This window comes from Tamandua tetradactyla, chromosome 1 (genome assembly GCF_023851605.1).
Source record: "Tamandua tetradactyla isolate mTamTet1 chromosome 1, mTamTet1.pri, whole genome shotgun sequence".
In the NCBI taxonomy this organism is placed as follows: Eukaryota; Metazoa; Chordata; class Mammalia; order Pilosa; family Myrmecophagidae; genus Tamandua; species Tamandua tetradactyla.
In genome coordinates this window covers 88,745,494-88,768,938 of record NC_135327.1, presented here as the reverse complement: position 1 = coordinate 88,768,938, position 23,445 = coordinate 88,745,494, and the positions used below count along the sequence as shown (strand labels likewise).

General features: G+C 40.6%; 1 pseudogene; it reads left to right on the top strand.

Moving 5' to 3' along the window:
* The first annotated feature begins 209 nt into the window (after nucleotides 1-209).
* LOC143681007 (mitochondrial transcription rescue factor 1 pseudogene) lies at nucleotides 210-905 on the top strand (annotated as a pseudogene).
* The last annotated feature ends 22,540 nt before the right edge of the window (nucleotides 906-23,445 follow it).

Genomic DNA, 23,445 nt, shown 5'->3' with positions numbered 1-23,445 from the left:
TTTGTTCATTGATGTGTCCCAAATGGTTAGAACATGTTTGGCACACAGCAATTGCTCAATAAATAGTTGTTTTGAATATAATAATGCTATTAACACTTTTAATAATAACCACCATTTATTAGTCTTATGTGCCAGGAACTCAGCTAAGGGCTGTACTTAGATTATTTATTTCATTTAATTCTCATAATGATAATTTCTCCTACTTCTAGATGAGAAAACAAAACCCAAAGAGGTCAAATAACTTGGCTAAGATCTCAACGCTCATAAAAACTCAGAACTGCAGGGATGAGTTCTCCAACCTACAGGTTGTGTGTGCTGTGGCTATGACTAGTGTTAGAGCACTTATTGGTGTTTTAAGAAAGCCAGATGCCTGGATGGGACTCTGGGGAGCTGTCCGAGGAATACCTTCATACAAACTCTGCGCTTCCTGGAATTGATACTTGCATTTTCCGAGTGCCAAGTTAAATGCATCTAATTATAAAACACTTTTCCATAGTATTTTCTCACTGAGATCCACAGGGCTTTTACTATGTCCAGAATATGCTCTTCTATTTTCCGTAAGACTCAAAAGTAATAGGGGTTCTAAAAAATCCACTAAAAAGACTCTGCACAAAGTAGGAAATGAAGATGACTCTGATGAAGAGCAGGATCCTGACGAGATGAGCAAGTGGGAAAAGGAGCTGGAGGATGATTGCAACGTGGTCAAAGACTATAAAGACGTAGAAAAAGTAGTGCAGTCTTCGTGGTGTGATGTCGTCCTGAAGACAGGTCTGGATGTTGGAAGAAACAAAGTGGAAGATACATTCTACAAAGGTAAACTCAGGCTGAATGGGGAAAAATTATGGAAGAAAAGCAGAATGGTGAGATATCAAACCTATAATGACAAACTAGGTATTTTTGTCTGATGCTTTGCCAGTACTCAATACTGCCCCAAACTTCCCCTCATGCTCCTGACGTGGGGCCTACCATGGCTCCGTGTGTATATCTGTCTTACCTTCTCTGTGGTCCCTTGTGGTTCTGGTCAAGCTAGGGAAACTCACCTGCAGGCTACAGTCACACAGATCATTTCTTCTTTTGTAGCCTTAATACTTTGTGATGAAGCTTCTCCTTTTTCTTTAAAGCTTTAGGACAAGTCACAGTCAGAACTGGCAAAAGTCCATTAATTAAATTTCCAAACCACTCATGTTAGCCCTCATGGAATCATAATTAAGTTTAAAAGTAATATTTAACCCATGTAGAGGTTTCATTTGAGCCAGTGTTATCTGAGCTTATATATAATCCAGCTCAGCAGTACCCACAAAACACTTGCTGGATGCACCACTCTGTGTGCAGGACAGTTGTCAAAAATGATATTTCATGTTTTCTGACAGGTCCATATTCAATGTCAATACTATTGTTAATTGAAAGAAGTCAGTTACCGAAAAGTGTTTTTAGAGATTCCAGTTTTGTAAAAATAAATCATATATATATAAATTCATTAAAATATATTTGTAAACAAACTATATGTCTGAATTAAAATATTTTTGTTAGTATTTATTTTTGCATGGGGCATGATGGTTATGTTAATTTTCTTCATGCTTTATATTTTCCAAAGATTTTACAGTATCACTTTTTTTGTTTTGTTTTTCCTGTTTCTTTTTATTGTGGTAAAAAAACATATATAAAAAAGTAGTTTTTAAGTGTTTAATTCAATGGCATTAAGTACATTCACAATGTTAACCATCATCACTATTTCCAGAACTGTTTCCTCATTCCAAACAGAAACTCTGTAAGCATTAAGTGATAACTTCCTATTTCCCATTCCTCTAAATCTTGGTAACCTCTTTTCTACTTTCTGTCTCTACAAATTGCCTGTTTTAGATACATTGTATCAGAAGAATCATGCAATATTTTCCCTTTTGTGTCTGGATTATGTCACTCAATGTGATATCTTTGAGGTTTATCTGTGTTATACCTTGTATCATAACTTAATTCCTTTTCATGGCCAAATAATATTCCATTTCATGAATTTACCACATTTTTTAATCCACTCGTACTTTGATAGATACTTAGATTATTCCTATATTTAGGCTATTGTGAATAGTGTGGCCATGAATATTGATGTTACAGAGTCTGTTTGATTCTGTGTTTTCAGTTCTTTGGGGTACACATCTAGGAGTGCAGTTGCAAGGGCATATAATTCTGAGAACTTTTTGAGAAAGCACCTGAGCTGGTTTGAAGCCATTATGTACCCCAGAAAAGCCATGTTCTTTAATCCTCATTCAATAGTGTTGGGTGGGGTCTTTTTTATTGTTTCCATGGAGATGTGGCCCACCCAATTGTGGGTGGTAACTTTTGATTAGATGGTTTCCATGAATATGTGTCTTCACTCATTCAAGGTGGGGTTGCTTACTGGAGCCCTTTAAGAAGAAAAAGCTTTAGAGCAACCAGAACCAACAGAGTCCATACAGCCAGAGACCTTGGGAGAGGAAGAAGGAAATGCCCCCAGGGACGCTTCATGAAACAACAAGCCGGCAAAGAAAGCTAGCAGAAGTCACCATTGCCTTTCCACCTGACAGAGAAACCACATGCGTCATCGGCTTTCTTGGACCAAGGTTCTTTCCCTGGATGCCTTAATTTAGACATTTTTATAGTCTTGCCCACTGCCTTAGAACTGTAAACTTGCAACTTAATAAATTCTCCTTTTTAAAATCCAAAACAAAACCAAACATCAGAGCTGCTAGACTCTAAAGCCATGGCTCTTAACAGCAACTTTGAGCAGCTAGAGAAGGAGGCAGGGCGAGATCTTGAAGGGTTTTATGATTTCTTGAACTCTAACCTGAAGTACAAGGAAAGTTAGAAAATTTTCAAAAATTATTTTGGTAGAATACATTTTATATAGAATGTATCAGGCTGAATAATGGCTCCCCAAAGATGACCATGTCCTAATCCATTGAACCTGTGAATACGTCACCTTATAAGAATCAAAGAATTTGCTGCTATGACTAAGTTAGAGATCCCCAAATAAGGAGAATACCCTGGATTATCCCAGTGGGCCTGATGCAATCATAAAGATTTTTCTAAGAAGGAGACAGGAAGATCAGAGTCAGAAAGAGATGTAAGGGAAGAAGCAGAGGTTGGAGTACTGTGCTTTGAAGATGGAGGAAAAGACCTGGGCTAAAGAATATATTTGCAACCACAGGTAAAATCTTAATTCAGGCAGTCTCTGCTTATATGTTGAGTCTCTGCTATGTGCTAAGCAAAATGAGATACAAAGATGAATAAAACGACTTCCGGAGAAGATGGCGGCTTAGTAAGACGCGCGGGTCTTAGTTCCTCCTCCAGAAAAGCAACTAAAGAAACAGAAACAATACGAAACAGCTCCCAGAGTCACGACAGAGACCAAAAAGACAGCGTACCCCATTCTGGAACAGCTGAACGGGCAGGGAGAATCTGCTGCGGTGAGATACCCGAGGGGCGTGCATTTTCCCGGCCGGGGCGGCTGGCGACTGGGGTCCCCTCCACGCACCTGGCTCCCCGGTCTGACTGGGAACATTGGATAGCGGGGCCCTCCCGTCACGCTTGGCGTTTCGGACCAGCTGGGCAATTAGGACCGGCACTCTCCCAAGCCACGGCGGCCAGCGACCCCCACCTCCACGCGCAGTTTCCCGGGCCGACTGCCGTGCAGACAGACGAGCGCCACGAGTGCCACCTACTGGGCAGGAAAAGAAAAACAGCCCAGAGATTTCACAGAAAAAGCTTTCAACCAGCTGGGTCCCACACCCAGGGAAATCTGATCAAATGCCCAGACACCAGCAGAAAATAATGGATGACGCTCGGAAAATTGAAGATATGGCCCAGTCAAAGGAACAAACCAATAGTTCAAATGAGATACAGGAGCTGAGACAACTAATGCTGAATATACGAACAGAAATGGAAAAACTCTTCAAAAACCAAATCAATAAATTGAGGGAGGACATGAAGAAGACATGGGCTGAACAAAAAGAAGAAATAGAAAATCTGAAAAAACAAATCACAGAACTTATGGGAGTGAAGGACAAAGTAGAAAAAATGGAAAAAACAATGGATACCTACAATGGTAGATCTAAAGAGACAGAAGCTACAATTAGTGAACTGGAGGATGGAACATCTGAATTCCAAAAAGAAACAGAAACTATAGGGAAAAGAATGGAAAAACTTGAGCAGGGGATCAGGGAACTGAATGACAATATGAAGCGCACAAATATACGTGTTGTGGGTGTCCCAGAAAGAGAAGAGAAGGGAAAAGGAGGAGAAAAACTAATGGAAGAAATTATCACTGAAAATTTCCCAACTCTTATGAAAGACCTAAATTTGCAGATCCAAGAAGTGCAGCGCACCCCAAAGAGAATAGACCCAAATAGGCGTTCTCCAAGACACTTACTAGTTAGAATGTCAGAGGTCAAAGAGAAAGAGAGGATCTTGAAAGCAGCAAGAGAAAAACAATCTGTCACATACAAGGGAAATCCAATAAGACTATGTGTAGATTTCTCAGCAGAAACCATGGAAGCTAGAAGACAGTGGGATGATATATTTAAATTACTAAAAGAGAAAAACTGCCAACCAAGACTCCTATATCCAGCAAAGTTGTCCTTCAAAAATGAAGGAGAAATTAAAACATTTATAGACAAAAAGTCACTGAGAGAATTTGTGACCAAGAGACCAGCTCTGCAAGAAATACTAAAGGGAGCACTAGAGTCAGATACGAAAAGACAGAAGAGAGAGGTATGGAGTAAAGTGTAGAAAGAAGGAAAATCAGATGTGATATATATAATACAAAAGCCAAAATGGTAGAGGAAAATATTATCCAAACAGCAATAATACTAAAAGTTAATGGACTGAATTTCCCAATCAAAAGACATAGAATGGCAGAATGGATTACGACCCAGCAATACCACTGCTAGGTATCTACTCAAAGGACTTAAGGGCAAAGACACAGACGGACATTTGCACACCAGTGTTTATAGCAGCATTATCTACAATTGCAAAGAGATGGAAACAGCCAAAATGTTCATCAACAGACGAGTGGCTAAACAAACTGTGGCGTATACCTACGATGGAATATTATGCAGCTTTAAGACAGACTAAACTTATGAAGCATGTAATAACATGGATGGACCTAGAGAACATTATGCTGAGTGAGTCTAGCCCAAAACTAAAGGACAAATACTGTAAGGTCCCACTGATGTGAACCGACATTCGAGAATCAGCTTGGAATATATCATTGGTAACAGAGACCAGCAGGAGTTAGAAACAGGGTAAGATAATGGGTAATTGGAGCTGAAGGGATACAGACTGTGCAACAGGACTAGATACAAAAACTCAAAAATGGACAGCACAATAATACCTAAGTGCAATGTAACTAGGTTGGAACACTGAATGAAGCTGCACCTGAAATATGGTTTTTTGTTTGTTTGTTTGTTTGTGTGTTTGTATCTTTTGTTTTTGTTTTTTTTCTTTTTCCTTTTTATATATATATATATAATTAGTATTATTATTTTAATTCTCTTCTCTGTATTAACACTCTATATCTTTTTCTGCTGTTTTGCTAGTTCTTTTCCTAAATCGATGCAAATGTACTAAGAAATGATGATCATACATCTATGTGATGATACTAAGAATTACTGAGTGCATTTGTAGAATGGAATGATTTCTAAATGTTGTGTTAATTTCTTTTCTTTTTTTTGATTAATAAAAAAATTAAAAAAAAAAGATGAATAAAACATATTCTCTGTCCTCTCAAGGTGTTTGACTAGCTTCAGATGCTTGTTTCTTGTTTAATGGTCCGAAGCATCAATCCTTTAGCTATAAGAATTGGGTTATTTTCAACATTTGTTCGATTAAAGGATACTAAATTCACAAGAGTACAGTTTTTGAGGGTAGCACTTTCTTTTATCTTTGCCTTTGGTGGACTTGTCTTTTGAAAAAAATGTTTTTATTGAGCTATTTTTGTGCACCATACAGTCCATAAAAGTATACAATCATTGACTCACAATATCATCACATAGCTGTATATTCATCATGATGATCATTTTTAGAATATTTGCATCACTCCAGACAAAGACATAAGAAGACAAAAAAAAAACCCAAAACACCGTACATCCCATACCCCTTACCCTTCCCTCTCATTGACTACCAGTAGTATAATCTACCCAATTTTTTAACCCCTTATCCCCCCCATTATTTTTTAGGGGGGAAGAGCCCAGGTCCCCACATGACCCACACGGACCCAGGTCACCCACATGAAATGTGAGCATTCTGCCACTGAATCACCCTTGCACCCTGCTATTTATTTTTATTCTTATTTTTTTACTCATCTGTACATACCCTGGATAAAGGGAGCCTCAGCCACAAGGTATTCATAATCACACAGTCACATTGTAGAAAGCTATTTGGTTGTACAACTGTCTTCAAGAATCAAGGCTACTGGAATACAGCTCAACAGTTTCAGGTACTTCCCTCCAGCCACTCCAGTACACCATGAACTTAAAAGAGATACCTATATAATGCAGAAGAATAATCTCCAGAATAACCTCTGAACTCTGCTTGAAATCTCTCAGACAGTGAAACTTTTTTTGGTCTCATTTCTCTCTTCCCCCTTTTTGTCAAGAAGGCTTTCTCAATCCCATGATGCTGGATCCTAGCACATCCCCAGGAGTCCTACCCCACATTGCCAGGGAGATTTGCACCCTGGGTGTCATGTTCCATGTAGAGGGGGGAGGGCAGTGAGTTCACCTGCCAAGTTGACTTAGAGAGAGAGGCCACATCTGAGCAACAAAAGAGGTTCTGTGGATGACTCTTAGGCATAATTATAAGTAGGCTAATCTTCTTCTCTGCAAGAATAAGTTTCATAGGGCAAGCCCCAAGATTGTGGGCTCAGCCTATTGAATTGGTTGTCCCCACTGCTTGTGAGAGTATTGGGAATTCCCCAAGTGAGCAAGTGAGGAAGTTTAATATTTCCTCCTTTCTTTCCAGTCCCCTAAGGGGCTTTGCAAATACTTTTTTTATTCTCTCCCAAATTACTCTGAGATGTGTCAGGGCATCACACTAATCTGTAAAAACCAACTAGATCTCACTCCTTATTCAAGCTTCCACATAATTATGGTGTTTGAATAAACTGACCATACAAGTTAAAATAGATAGTGTGCTGCCAAAATTATAAATTTTGCATGAAATAAACTTAATTCCTTTGGTCTCACACAGAAGTTGAAATTTTAAAATATAGACTATGTCATCCTTTACCCTGTATTCTGATTTACTTTAGTCCTATCAAGATCAGCTTCAGTCATATCTCTACTTGAAGTCTGATCACTTTTTTCAAAGCTTTTAACAGTTGCTGTATGGAGTAATGCTGACTTTCATAGTTTCAGAGCTCTAACTTTAAGTCTCAGTGTCACACAGAACTCCGAGGTTTCAAGGAATGAACAGGTTATACACAAATAGCTCAGCATAGAATTTAGAAATAACAGTTACAACTTCAGAATAGATGTGACTGCTGTAAGAGCTTATAATCTAGGGACCTTTATAATAGGCCCCAACCTGATAACTCATGCTCTCAACTTCAGTTCTCCGAGTTTGTATATTATGGCTAGTTCATATGAGTGAGGCATGATAATATTTGTCTTTTTGTTTCTGAATCCTCAAGATTCATTCACATAGTTGTATGCCTCATGACTTCATTCTTTCTTGCAGCCGCTCAGTATTCCCTTGTATGTAAACATCGCAATTCTCCATTCCATTCCTGAGCTGATATACCCTTAGGCAACCTCCATCCACTGCAAATTGTGAACACTGCCACCATAGACACCAGTGTGCAAATGTCCATTCATGTCCCCACTCTCAGTTCCTCCAAGTGTATACCTAGCAACAGGGTTACAGGATCATATGGCTCCCTACCTCTAGCTTCACGTGGAACCACCACTCTGCCCTCCAAGGGGTTGCACCTCTTAGCTTCCCTACCAACAGTGAGTAGGTACACCTCTCTCTCCACATTTTCTCTGCCGTTGTCCCTCTCTGTTCATTTTTAAACAGCTTCATTTGCACATCATACAATCCAGCCTAAATTGGAGTTGTCTTTTATTGTCAGATCTACCTGTGTGATTCCAGTCCCCCTTTCCTGTTGGCCCACACCAAGTTTACAACTGAGTAGACTTCTGGATTCTCCAACCACCTCTCTGACCACAGCCACAGTGTACAGCCCAAAAGCTGATAAAATCTGATAACGCCACTTAATGACATTCAACAAATTTAATTAAGCATAATGATGCTTCAGTAGCTTCAGTTGCTGATGCTAGCTTTGAAAAGTTTGGATAGATAAAACAGCCCACCAGGGAAGAACGTATATGGGAGAAATTTAAAGATGGTGCTGCCTTATTGGAAGGGAAAAATGTTAGAGGAAGAAACCTATGACTACTTTCAACATGCAATTACTCAAAGTAGTTGAGTGTCTAACATCTAATGAATGAAAAGAAAAGCAAAAGGAATGGAAAGCAGAATATGAGAGAAATTGAAAAAACATCATTTGAAGAGGTAGCTATGAGGAGACTATGACACATAATTTAGTGGGTCTTTAAAATAATCAAGAAGGCATACTCTACTTGGAATCTCAGGTAGGACATGAGATTTTGTTGGTTTGTCCAGAGTGATGCCCCGATGAATCCCAGAGTGATTTGATCAGTGACTGGAAAAGTATTTGCAAGCCCCCTTGAGGAATGGTGAGAGTGGGGAGAAATTCAACTTCCCCAAGTTGAATTCTTGATATTCTCACAAGCAGTGTGGACAACCAAAGCTATAGGCTGAGCCCCCAGTCTTGGGGTTTGTTCATATGAAACTTAACCCCACAAAGGATAGGTCAAATCTACTTAAAATTTAGGCCTAAGAGTCACCCCCAAGAGAGCCTCTTTTGTTGCTCAGATGTGGCCTCTCTCTCAGCCAACATGATGAGCAGTCTCACCACCCTCCCCCTCTCTGCGTGGGACATGACTCCCAGGGATGTGGACCTTCCTGGAAACGTGGGACAGAGATCCTGGAATGAGCTGAGACTCAGCATGAAGGGACTGAGAAAAACCCTAGAATGAGCTGAGAATTAACATCAAGGGATTGAGAGAACCTTCTTGACCAAAGGGGGAAGAGGGAAATGAGACAAAGTGTCAATGGCTGAGAGATTCCAAACAGAGTTGAGAGGTTATCCTGGAGGTTATTCTTATACATTAAGTAGATATCACCTGGTTGTTCAAGATGTAGCAGAGAGGCTGGAGGGAAATGCCTGAAAATGTAAAGCTGTGTTCCAGTAGCCACGTTTCTTGATGATGACTGAACAATGATATAGCTTTCACAATGAGACTCTGTGAATGTGAAAACCTTGTGTCTGATGCTCCTTTTAGCTACTATATCAACAAAAGAGTAGAACATATGGAATAAAAATAAATAATAGGGGGAACAAATGTTAAAATAAATTTAGTTTGAAATGCTAGTGGTAAATGAAAGTGAGGGGTAAAGGGTATGGTATGTATAATCTTTTTTTTTCCTCTGTTATCGTTTTATTTCTTTTTCTGTTGTCCTTTTATTGCTCTTTCTAAATCGATGCAAATGTTCTAAGAAATGATGAATATGCAGCTATGTGATGATATTAAGAATTACTGATTGTATATGTAGAATGGAATGATATCTTAATGTTTTGTTTGTTAATTTTTTTTAATTAATAAAAAAAGTTAAAAAAATGAAAAAAAAAAAGAGGGCATACTCTATGGTGATTAACCACAAAACCTTTGAGAAAGCACTGAGGATTAGGTCAAAGGTGTAGGGAGGAAGAAAACTTGACAGCATAAAGCTTAGGGGAGCAGAGCGGTGTTGGAGAGAAGGATGAGTTTGTGATGGATGGGGCTAGAGAAATGCTGAAAAAGAGAGTGAGTTTTAAATATTCTACCAGAATGGGAAAAGCCACTGAAAGATTGTGCAGTTTTCATTTATTACCATAGCACTGCATTTGGCTTAATGCATCCGTAACTTCATCTCATGTGCTGGCCATTGAGCACTGTCAGGGAAGCTCTTACCAACATTTATTTGTCTCTGGGTTTGAATGTATAAAAGGAACATGTCAGCTTCCTCATGGGCCGTGGAAGAGGCATACATCATATTGTGTTTTCCCCAACTAGATCGTTCCCCTTTAAATATAAACTGCTTCCCTCCCAAAGAGGAAAATTTCTTCGTCTTCTCTGAGGACAGAGCTTGGCTCAGTAAGAGTGGTTTGTAGAGGTCATGACAGTGTTACTAACAGTTGGGCTAAGCCAGGGGTCGGGTGGGAGTGTGGGGAAGGGATCCCAGTGTGCAGGAGTGCTGTTCTCCATCTTCTGGTTGCACATCTATTCTTGATACTGTCCCCCATGGAGCGCGGGAGGGTTTATCTATACCGCATTGGATTAGTAAGTTAAATTAAAATAGCTGTCTTTTCTTCTCAAAGCATAAGTGAGATACCACAGCCCCTTACAATGCTCTTATAGATTCATGTAGTTGAGAGCTGAAGGGAATTCTTTTTTGTGTGTGTGTCTTTTTTCCTAAAGACTTTGGAGTTCTTCTAATAAAAATACCATTGAATAAGAAAGTAATTTTTCTTTTCTTTTGCAGTCTGGAGAGGGTCGTCAAACTAAGATTAACTTGGCATCTTCAGCTAGAACACAATGCCCTGAGAACCTAGGCTACCTTCTTGAACTTCTTTCCATTGAGTGCTTGAATTTTAATGTAAAGGTGTCTCAAGTTTTCACTCGAAGACAGCACTTTGGAAGACAGTTAATTCAGGGTTGCCAGAAGTTCAGTTGCAAGATGAGCTAGTGCCTCTCTTTGCATCATTTGTAATTGATAAGGAGTGAACCTAAGTTTAGTTGTTGCCTCCTACCCCACAGTTAACTTGTGAGAGAGAATGTACTTTTTCAAAAGCAAATTTAGAGAATCATGAACAAAATAATAGTCCCTTTAGACTTGGGTCATCTTGGAGATTCAATTTCAAGTATGTTTTAGTGTAAACACATTTCTTGGGTTTCTTAATGCCAGTTGATATAGTCCTTTTGGGAAAAACCAAATATGCTCAAATAAAATAGAGGTAAGTGCCACAGAGGAATTCTCATAAAAGAAACTATTGCAAAAAGATATTTTTTCCCTTCAGCTTAGGCCAGAGATTCAGTAGAGATAGTTCAAGATAAAAGAAGGGCGAAGATTCAACCATAATACTTTTGATTGAAAGAGACTTAAAATTATTGAAAATAATCTTCACAAAGGAGTCAGCTGTGGTTTGTGCTATCTGATTTGTAACTTGTGCATGTCCCAGCAAAGGACTGTGGTAAATAAGCAAACCCATCACAGGGGCAGGGGGCCTCTCAGGGCAAGTCAAGATCCCATTTCTTTGTTCCTTCTTTGGCCCCTTCAGTAAAAATGAGTGATAAGGGCCATGGCTCCTTATTCAGTAGGGACATTCAGCTTTGCAGAGACTTTTGAGTTAAGATGGCCCATTTTAATGCAACTTTAATTCTGCAAATACTTACAGAATTGCTTTATTTAACAAATGTTTACTGAGCTCTTCTTTGTCCTGTGGCTGTGGAGATTAAAAATGTTCTCGTTCCTCAAGGATTTCAGTCTCTGGAAGGAGACACATTAGTAACCCAACAGATGACCATGTTGAAGTAGCACAGGATGCTGGGGTTGGCCAGCACAAAGTGCCTAATTTAGCTTGGTGGTGGAAGCAGAGGGAGATTTCTAAGAAAAGTATCCAGAGAAAGCCACACTAAAGCTGACAATGATATTCTGAGTTGTAACTGAATTGGATAGAAAAATCTCAAAGCTTAGTTTCTAGTGGGAAACTTTTGTCTTGCAAAGTGATAAATTGTGAATCAAATAGAATAATGGGTGTATCTGGATGTTATTTTACTGGTCTCCCATCCCTTAACCCATTCCCTCCACCTTTTACTGCAGGGTGTTTGACACTCACTGAGAACAAGCTAGATCTCGTAGGTAGCAGGTACCATTTCATAACTTACGACTCATGGTTTCAGGGTCAATTTGCTCAGGGGAAAGAATTTGCTTAGGGGAATACAGAGATAACCCCACTGCACATTTGTACGAGTCTCTTAAAAAGTACATTAATGGGTGTGATATGATTTGGCTGTCACTCAACTCATCCTTTCAGTGGCTGGACCTGTCATTTCCTAGGCAAAGACTCAGAGCCAAGATGCTGACTTTCTGGTTCTTTAACCACCAAACCATGGCATCAAGACGTCAAGTAGAATGGATCCATCTATTGACATTTTTCCTCATTCTGTCAGAGCTGCACACTTTCCTCTCCTCTGTGAGAAGGGGGCTTGAGTCATTTTTCCCAGAGATGCTGAGTATGGGTTGGGAATTCAGTATGGCTTAGCAAGGGGACATCCTGGCTTTTAAATATGGTATTGGAGGAGAGTAAGAACTCACATCTTAGCTTTCTTTTATTTTGTGGAATGTTGGAAAGGAATGAAAAAGAAAGAAACAGATTTCAAGGCACTTAAGTATTACTTACTTTTTAACCAGCAGTGAAAATAATTCACGAGTTACGATGTTTTATTTTTATGAAGAGAAAGTATTATTGTGGATTTCCTTTTCAAATGACCAAAAAACTTTACTTTCTTTTCTTGAAGATTTAGTGGCAATCTTTGATCATCTTCTCAACTCTCTGACTTAATTTTTAGTTTTTCTTTGAAGTTTAACTTTAATGATTGCTATTTTTAATTCTATGCTTAATTATTATTGGTTGCTGAGAAGGCACACAATTTATTTTCCCTGATTGGCAAAGGGATGTGTATTCATCTAAGGGACAGATTATAATCAACTCCACTTTTATTTTATAATGTCATGAGCCATTAGTATCAATAACAACTGTTATACTATAATTTTAATTTTGAGCATATTATAATTTTAAATTCAAAATAGGAAGCAAAATGAAATATGGTGGCATGGAATTAGCATGGGACTTGGATAAGAAATCTGAGTGAAGATGCAAGTTCTGGCATGTCCTATCTCTGAAAGTGTAAACTCATTGCACAAAATCACAAAACCATTTTTCAAAGCTACAAGATGGTGATATCTCACATATGTTTATTCTGAGAATTAAAATAAGATAATGTGCATTAAACTATCTGACATGGTGACCACACACAGGCAGGTATGTTAAAAAATAGCAACTGGGAACTTGTTAAATTGAAAGTTCTCTTAGAGTAATGAATGTTATTTGCACTGCAGTTATTCCATTTTTTAAAATAGCAAGTTCCTCCTCAAATTTGCAAGCTTCTTAAAATTAAGTAGGAAAGGTCATAGCCATAGCCTATTTTCCAAGGCACGTAGTTCTAGGAAGTCATTTAACATTTATTGAAAGTTGCTGGTATGCCAGAAAAGGCTTATTATCTATTACATCATTCAGTTCTTTAACAACCCGATGAGGGGACACCATGATTATTCCCATGGAAAAACTGATGCTTAGAAAATAACTCTAAGTGCAATGTCCCCAGCAAGGATGGGGAAGAACTAGCTAGGAAGAGGATTCAAACCAATGTGGTTTAAAAAAAATGCTTTCTTAACCTCTGCACTAAGCTGCCTTTCTTTAGTAAAACTAGGGATTAAATGTTTTTTATTGAGAGAAATAACTAGTAAAGGAGTATACATTTATTATTACCGCATCATAAAGAATGAAGAACTCTGAGATCACCGCTGTCTTTAATCTATTCTTGAAAGAAAAATCTTGGATAAGGATAAATGCAAGTGAATGATGCCCAGTCTTGGGAGAGAAATGGTTTCCCACATCTGAGATGACTCACATCGTAACCTTCTTGCTCTAATTTCTCTTTCTGTACGTATCCTATGATACACTCTTTGGTAGATGGCTCTCCAGTAAATACTGGCTGACGCACGCAGACATTATCCATTTTAGAAGAGACATGCACTCTCCTTTTAAGTGGTGACTTTTCCCCCAAGCTTCCCATATTTATTTTCCCCTGAGAATGCATTGTCTATAATGAATTAGGTTTGGAAGCAGAACCACTTCACCCAATAAAAAATGGCAGGTTGGATTTTGTGGAGTTTGTGCTACATGGTTTACAACAACTGATCCTAGAGACCTGGGGGGCTTCTATTACTTCCTCCTGGGATTCTGGGAGTAAGCAAATGATGCTGGTTTCATAGTGGGATGGAGGGTTGGCTGCTACCGAACAGAGGACTCACTCCCTTCGTTCTCTCATCATTCTGGTTCATTTTTCTCCCAAGATTGTCTCTACAAATCCCAGTGCTGAGAAGAGTGAATGCAATAAAACCCAATAAATCTGACAGAAAAACGTGGAGTTTGAGATCCGCACAAGCTGAGGACAGTGGCATTGAAGGCTCCTGGGGATTTTTTTTATGACTTTTTTTTCCTTCTAATGTTTGCCCTCTTGCTTCCATAAATTGTGCAGGCTGGCTTTTCATTAACTCAGAAAGCTGAAATAATTCTTTGTAAAGAATTCTTTAGTCACACATGATTCAGAAGTTCACGAAGATCAAAGCCAGCCAGCTTTGTGGCAGGCCCAACACCGTATATCTCATGTAAATGATGTGGCTTGCTGCAATCTCGGCTGGAGCTGTTCCAATTTCACATCCCTTCTGCAGATAATGGGACTCTCTGATACCATCCCCTGCACAAGGGGCGGCTCTGTGCCCGATCCTATTTCCCTCAGGAGCCTGTACAAATGCTGTCTGTACAGGCTAGTGAAGTCATTCTAATATTCCCCTCAATATTATCTGAAATTTCATGAGGCATGAGAGTCATTCTTGGCCCTTGGGGGTCTGGGGCTGTGGGGTGGGGGAGGTGGGGACTGGAGCAGAGAAATGCTTCATTGTTCAAGCCGCCTCTAATGCTCTTATTTTCCCTTTAGGAGGGTGGGATCTATTATAGAGGCCCAAAGGTGAGATTAAAGTAAACCAAGAACAACAAGAGCAGACAGTCTTTCTTTTTGGGGATATTGCTCTCTTGTTCTAAGACTGTCTTATGTCCTTAAGTTTTTCATTTAAGATATATGGGTACAAGAGGAAATGATGTGTGAGAGACATGGGAGAAAGAGCTTGACAGCTGAGCTGTAACAATAACAGTGCTGGAATAACAGAGGGCCTTTCTAGGGCTGGCCACTTCCAGGCATCCCCCCTGCCCCCTGGGCAGAGACACAGCACCGTTAACAGATTTGTCACAAACACACGCAGAAGCAAAGACAGAAGACAAGGAAGAGAGTAAACTCTTCATGACACAGATGAGGGAGAAGGGTATTTGGGCAGTGTGAACCCAAAAGGATCGTGGGGACCATTTAGAGGTGTGATTGCTTGCAGGTAAATGTATTGACTTATTGCTGGTCAGCTAAATTGCTTCCAAAATTAAGTCATGGAATGCTTGGACATCAGGTGCCAGGTGTAGTTGGCAGTGGCTGTGATAGCTGAGAGAGTATTTCCAAGGACTTTATGGAGGCACAAAGATAAAAGACAAAGCTAGGAAATGGAAAGACAGAGATGTGCCTGAGCCAAGGAGGGGAAGCCTTCAAGGAAGAGAGGTGGAAAGTCAGCTATTATATGAAGGAAAAAAAAAAGTCAGCCATTGTATGCTGTGGTGGATTGAGTGGAATGGACAGTTCTGTTTCATTTGGTAACTTGAGTAATTTCTCTACGATATCACCAGCCTAGGTACTAGAGCCTTTCAACTCTACTACTGAATTCAAACTCAACAGAAAAATCAGGCCCAGGGTCATCTCTGCTCCTGGCTTGCATGACTTGGGGCCCAATTACACAAACCCTTCATTCTCTAGGTTTCACATCTCCATAACAGGGATCATGGTAACCACCTTAGCTTATTTCCTCAGCATGTTAACGAATCCAATAATATAGGTCAATAATTTGAACTGGTAGAAATGCGCTGTTTGCCAAACATTGTGGAAATATTCATAGCCTTAAGCTAAAAGAAGAAAAGCTGGTTTTCCATTGCTCTCAACATTAGCTCAGACATTACAGTAGTTGCAAGTCAACATCCTCTCCCTCCTTTCACCTCCACGAGGAACAAAATGTATCTTCAAAAATGGAAGCATCTGGTTAAATATTAAATAGGAGTCAATCTTCTGAGGTCTCGCATCGCCAGCACTTTAGTAACAGTTAAGTAAGTAAGATGGTCGTTGGCTTTGACGGCTGTGCATTTATAGTGCTGTGTAGATAATAACCGACAACAATTCTGTGGCAATCTTTCCACCAATCTTGCTTCTCTTTGCACTTTCTTCAGTGGTTTATACACACACACACACTTGGCCTATCATAATAGCTATTGTCTTCTCCCCTCCCCCTTTCTTTCAACAGATGTGTCCATTTTTAGTTAATGCAAAGGAAATGGCAGCTTTTAAAGCTAGCCTTTTGCAATGGGAATGAGTTGCATTAACTATAAAAACCTTTTAGTTGCACAGTTTTTATATTCAGACTCTCCTCCCCAGACATTTCTTCCCCATGTCTGCATTTGCCTTTAAGCTTACTGGCTATTAGAAGAAATTGCTTGAGGGTGGGAGGGCGGTGCTGCAAAGAAGCAGTTCACAATAGCAGCAAAGGCTGAGAAACTTTAGCTATAGGACCCTGGGCTGGGGAATTACAGCATTTCAAACCTTTGACGAAGTAATAATTATGCTCAAAAACCATTTTACAGGAAAGCTGTGCCAACCTATGGTCAAAATGCTAATGGCATTTGTCTAGGCCATTGGCCAAATTAAAACGGATTCACATATATAAAGTAGAAGGACACTTAAAATACTAACTTACATTTTCAGGTTGTCTCAAAGTGTGATTGGCATGTTAGCTCATTAGACTGTAAGATCTACAGAACCATTGGTGGGAGAAAAGCTTCAGTGATAAAATCACCCTCAAGTGAACCCATACGGGAATCCACATAGCATACTTGCAGTGTGGGAAAATCTCCTGTTAGAAATTCCAGCAGGAGTCACTATGAAAGAACCCAAACAGAGGCAATGACTCTTAGGTGTCTGGAATGTAGGAAAAGCTTCCCATGCAATGGAGAATGCCAGCTCAGTATGCCAACTTATAAGGATGAGAGCAGGCCCATGAATGCAGTTCATGTGGGAAAGACTGTGGGAGGTAACTGCACTGAACCCACCTGGTACCTGAGGCCTGCCATTTCAGCCTGTGAACAGATCCTGTTCAACAGAATGGGTCACCAAAAGAGAAGCCTCCCTTGCCGCCACTTACCCTGAGGCCAAAATATGGAGTGTGTACAAAATAATTTCAGGATTCTAAACCACTCTATAGAAATTTACAAATCCAGGAAAACCTACTATATTAGTCAAAATTGTAAGTCTATAAATTCCATCATGGTTCAAGACTTTTCACCCACAGGAAAGACACAATCTACAAGAATTACTCCCCTGTGGTATCCAGGCTTTGAATTAAGGAAAAGTCTTGTAGAAACAACCTTTCCATTGTACCCTCTTGCGCATTTTCAAGAAAAATCTTCTATGTGCTCCCGAACACTGTTCTCTGCATTCCAAATGCACTTGACTCTTTTACTCTAGGAAGATTTGCAATGTTTCCATATTCCTCTACTTGGCAATGAGAACCACTGAAAAGACCAAGATCATTCATCAATCATTTTGAGCATCATCTATGAGCCAGGACTTCTGCCAAATACTGGGGTATATAAAACTTTGTAGGACCATGTCTATACCTTCATCTGTTGAGTAATCCACATCAACAAGATAAAGTCTGTCAGAACGATATGCAATACTTGAAGATGCATCTGTTGTTCTTGAACATCATCTTGATGTTCCACCAGCAGATAAAATTTTCCCTCCATTAGTCAACGTTTTCTCTCCCCTCAGCCGGTCTGTGGTTTCCAAACTTGGCTTTTGTTAGAATCACCTGGGAAGCTGTAAAAGGCATTGAAGTTCTCTTCCCTGAGATTTTGATGTAATTGGTCTGAGGTGTGACCTGGGAATGGGGATTTTAAAAAGTTCTCCAAGGGATTCTTAATGAACATCTGAATTTGCCACCAAAGCTAGACCCACGTCATTTACCCTGTGGCTGTTTCTAATGAACTAGGCCACGGCATTCTAGCCCCTGGGGATGTCTTCTCCACTCTCCCCTGTGATACCTCCTCTCCCCCACCTTAGGCTGTTTCTGGGTGCTCCATATGCTTGCCAAAGGAACTATATTGAAGCAAGATCTAATATCAAGAATGATTAGATTTGGCTGCAGATTTTCCAAGACATAAAATATTGTAGTAGTTTTCTATTGCTACCATAATAAATTACTGTACACTTAGTGCCTTAAAGCAACAGCCATTTATTATCTCACAGTACTGTAGGTTAGTGGTCTTACACATGCCTTACCAAGATAAAATGCAGGTGGTTCCTTACTAGAGGCTCTGGGGCAAAATATTTTCAGGCTTCTCCAGGTTGTTGGCAGAATTCTGTTGTAGCTCTGAGGTCCCCATTTCCTTGCTGGCCGACACACTGAACCTCTGTAGACCACCTGCATTCCTTGGTTGTGGCCCCCATCCTCCATCTTCAAAGGCAGCACTGATGAATTGAGTCCTTCTCAGGCCTCAAATCTCTCTGACCTCCCCTTCTAGCTCTTCTCTTCTCTGCCTCCCTTTCCTGACGAGTCTCTCTGACTCACTTCCTCTTTTGTTTTTACAGACCCACATGGTTAAGTCAGTCTACCTGGACAAGTCAGAAAAATCTCCCTATTTTAAAAGTAGCTGATTAGTAACCTTAACTCCATCTTCAAAGTCTCTTTCCAGCAGTGCATAGGTTAGTGTTGGATGGAATAACCAGGGTATGAGAATCTTGGGAGAACACCTTTAGAATTCTGCCTATCACTGTGTAATTATTAGAGAGAACAGGGAATCCTCTTGTGAACTGTAAGCTGGTAAAGGTCAGGATCAACCACTATAGCTGCAGGCTTTAAAATCAATATTATTTTAGTAGTAACCTGTAGGTATCAACAGATGATGGACCCTGTGGCTGAGAAGGCAAATCTGGGGAGAAAAGACTCATATTTATCCTGGGCTTTACAGTTTACAAGTTTTCTATAGTTGACTTGGAGATCTGAGCTCTGGGCTCTGTGCAGAGTGAGGGAGGGTGTCTCAGAGGTGCCTCAGGGATACCAGAGAAGGTTAGGAGCGTTTAAGGACCAGAGGACTAAACAGGAAGGGCTCTGCCCTCTTCCTCACTCTCAAACTGGAACAACTCTGCTTTGATCTGTTTTGTCTATTGGACTCCACTAGACAAATGGCTTCTGAGGAGATGTTTCTTTGGCTTTTGAGTTTAAATGCCACTCTATGAAATGGTCTTCAGAACTGGCTGGTGAGGTAGGTGGAGAAGCTACAAATTTCCATGCCTTGCCAGTAAGGAAACCAAGGTTCCCTGAGATTCTGTGACTTTCCCCAGATTCCACTAAGCTTCCAGGGATGCTTAGTGGGCAATTGCTGCCCTGCAGTGGTGGCCTGCAGAACCCATTTATAAACCATGCAATGAAATAAGCCTTCTTGCTCTAGATCAGTCTTTTTCTTGACCCTTAAATACAATGCTTCAGCTGATTTTTTTTTTAAGACATTAGCTATGGCACTCAGTATCTTGGACTTTCCCATAAATCACAGCATGGTACCATGAAAGATATTCAGAATGATGTGCTGAGTACCTAATGCAACTTCAAAAAGAATTTCTCGTATACTATGGGAGTCATTGAAAGGGGGCATGGAGCAGGTGAGGGAGGTTTCATTAGAATAAGTTTAAGTCCCATATAGGAATTGATTTGAAGTGCTCAATTCTCTTTTGGAGCATATTTTTTTCCTAGCGTATTCACTTTTAAAGAGCCACCTAATTTTACCGTCACAGCTCACAGTTAGGCTTTGATAGATTTAATAAAAGCCTTTGAAACCGCTGGAAAAAGGACAAAGAGGAAATGGAAAATACTGAGTCCGTGGTGTGCTATCAGCCAAAATATTAAAGTTGAGCATTGTTAAGCTTTTGGAATTTTCTTTTGCTGTTGAAAAGGGGTATAGGGCTTTCCTTCTGGCTGCAGAATTTACAGTTTTATCGAGGCTGCCTATTATTTCAGTAAGGACACTGCTCTCAGCAAGCATAGCATTAACAGCGAGAAGTAAGCAAAGCAGCTGATTTGCGGGGTGTTTCCAAGGGAGAATTGTGCTCCTCTATCTTTTCTGTCTTTGAAACGTCCCTTGTGTGGTTTTGAGAGGGAGGGCCAGCTGGGGGCGGGTGAGGGAAGTCAGGCCGTGGAAATGCATCAGGGAAGAGCGCCCATCATCGGTTACCGCCCGCTCCCCGCTGTGCACGCCCGCAGACACGTGCGCATTAGTGGTCAGTTGTGCTTCAGCATTCGCAGCATATTTGCTGGGGTTAAATTGATCGCTCCCGAACAAGAGAGAGAGTCAGCAAGGATGCGGTACAAGAGGCCTGTGCTCGAGGCTTCCGCTCTCACACATCATCAGCCCTCGTTTTGAAATGGTTTGGATTAATGACACTTATTCAGACAGACAAAGTAGGTAAATGGAAATATTAGACAAGGCTTTTCACCTACTTTGCTTCAACATTTCCCGTTACCTTGAGTGCTGGAAACTCTCCACGGAATCTTGCACAGCTTTCACAGGGAGTTGCATAAGCTCCCACCCAGCGCTAACCTCAGCTGCAACGTGCCTCTGCTGGTGTAGGTCGGTGGCCTGAGAGGAGGTGAACTCATCCATGCATACAGGCCTAGCATGGGGGACGTGCCCAGTGACATGGAGCCCTGTCCTCCTGCATCAGGGCTACCCCCCCACAGAGGTGCCATTCATTGCACAGATTTTTATAACTTACAATTTTCTGGCAGTTGGCAGTAAGTTGTCTTGAGTAAGGGCACCTTTGAAAAACCTGTACAATGTGGTTTTGGAGGCCAGGCCAGTGGCAGGGCTACCCAGCATCCCCAAATGAGCAAAGCACGGGCTTTGGAGTCAGAGCCCAGTCCAAATCCCAGCTTTGCCATTTTCCACTTGTGTGTCTTTGGAGGAGCCACTTAAGGGTCTGAGATGTAGTTTCATCATCTGTTGTAGATTTTATGTAGAGCTCAAATGAAAGGTCCTAGGTAAAATACTTGTCATGGTCAGCATTGTGGGAGCACATGGTACCTTGCAAATCATGATTCCTTTGCCCTCCTGCTCTACTCTGTACTTCCTTATCCAGATACCTAGGAACTCAGGGATCACACGAGCCCAATGGAAAGCATCAAAGTGAAAGTGAAAGCATCAAAGCCCCTTGACACAGCAGCATGTACTCACTTGCAGGGCTGAAAGAAAGCCCTCCATTAGCCTGGCCCAGGAATTCATTCCCAAGATAGTAGTCATCTTCCTTTCCATGCTTCACTGTTCAGTTATCCCACTGCAACCTCCTCACCATAGGTGAGGGGATAGGGAGGTCCCAGTCTAGGCAGGCAAAGAGCAGAGTCTGGCAATGCAAAGCAAGTGGAATGGAAGAGTCATTTTATTTCGGAACAGAGGGTGGAGGCCCATGAAGCCTGCTGATGAAAGATGAGTCTGTCTGCAGTTAAGTCTTGTTTGGGAAATGCCCTGTGTTTCTGCTTGATCCCTCTCTTGCCTATTTCATGCACATGGGGGAGCAAGATATGGAGTCAGACTGCCTGGATCCCAGGCTAGCTCCTGAACTTACTTGCTGTGTGACCTTGGTCAAGTTCCTTAATCACTCTGGTCTCCACTTTCCATATCTGTTATGTAGGAGTAGTAATAAAATGCCTACATCATAGGGTAGTTGTGGGATCACATGAACAGTATTTAGTAAGTATTCAACACAAGTTGACACTTTTTTTTTTTACATGGGCAGGCACCGGGAATCAAACCCGGGTCCTCGGGCATGGCAGGCAAGCATTCTTACCTGCTGAGCCACCGTGGCCTGCCCACAAGTTGACACTTTTTTATTAGCTATTTATCTATGACATCATGTCACCTTCTTAGGTTTCTTATTTATGGGATTTTAAAATGCATTTGGTGGATTTTACATGAAATTTGATGTTTTTATGATATCAACAACTTATTGATTTCTTTCCAGCACCCATTGCTAGCATAGTGAATAAGCCAATCTGCTAAACCTGGGTTCCCAAAGCCACCCCTCTGTTCCTGTATCAATTGAACCTTTGGCTGACTTTTCTGAGTCTAAGCTATAAAACTCCTTTCACAGAGGGAAGGGTTTTTATTCTGAAAATATCATTTTCACTTTCCTTTCCGAAGGGGGTTTATTCTACCCTAATGGGACAATCTGAGTTTTCTTTCAGATTACATGTTTTTAGTGCAAGTGTTCTAAGGGGGAAACTATATGGTTAGATGAAAGAACACAGCCTGAATTCTGCGTGTGTTAGCAGAGGTTTCAAATGCAAATATTTGATAAAAATATGTGGCTTCGTTTATTTATGTATATCTCTGTATTAGAAATGTTAACTTGAACTGAACCGTTTAACATGCATAATCCGAGGCAGATGGAATGGTCAGTGAACTATTTTTGCAAACCACTTCTGTTGCCATTCAGAGCTTTCCTTTCGTATTGATTCCATTTGGACCAACCACTCAAGGTTTCACTAGAATAAGCTGGTGCCAGACTCCACTTCAATGACATATGTGTTCGTTCCCCTGAAATACAACGCAACTGCACATTTCTTCAGGCCGTAGACCCCTTTTGTAACTAATTAGACCAGACAGAGTGCTGCAGAGAAACCACGGCCCCAGCACTGCAGCCTGATGGATATTCATGCAAGCCACAGGCTGGTCCCTTAAGAAAGTGAGCAATTGTCCAAATAATTATTTCCTGCTGTGGACTCCTTTTTTAAATGCTTTGTTTGTTAAAGCCTATTTTCCTTCCTACTTTCCTGTTGACTGCAGCTAAATTCAATTTGGTCTAACCCATCTCACACTGTGTCAGCAAGGCTCTTCTCTCTGTTAGGGGAAGGAGGTAACTCTTTAAATGCTGTCCTTCCCTCCAGCTCAGGACCCGCAGCCTGGTTCTCTCCCATTCCAATAACAGTGCAAGAGGAGAGGAAGGGCTGCACGGATTTGGGGGAGGGAATGAGGAATGAGATAGAAAGGGAATAAGCTATATTAGGTATATGATCATTTTCTAAAATGATAAAGAATTAAGAAAAGTTAGAAAAGATGGTGTATACAGGTCAGTGAAGTATCATAAGGAAGGAGGACATTTTTGACCAAAGTTACTTCCTAGAAATGTGGCATAAATTTGAAGTGAAGGGCAGGTTGTCAACAAAATTTTTTTAAAATGGAGGCAATCATCCCCTGGGTTGCAAAATTAATAGAGTGACTTGAACTCAAAGGAGATGAGGGAGGGCAACTCT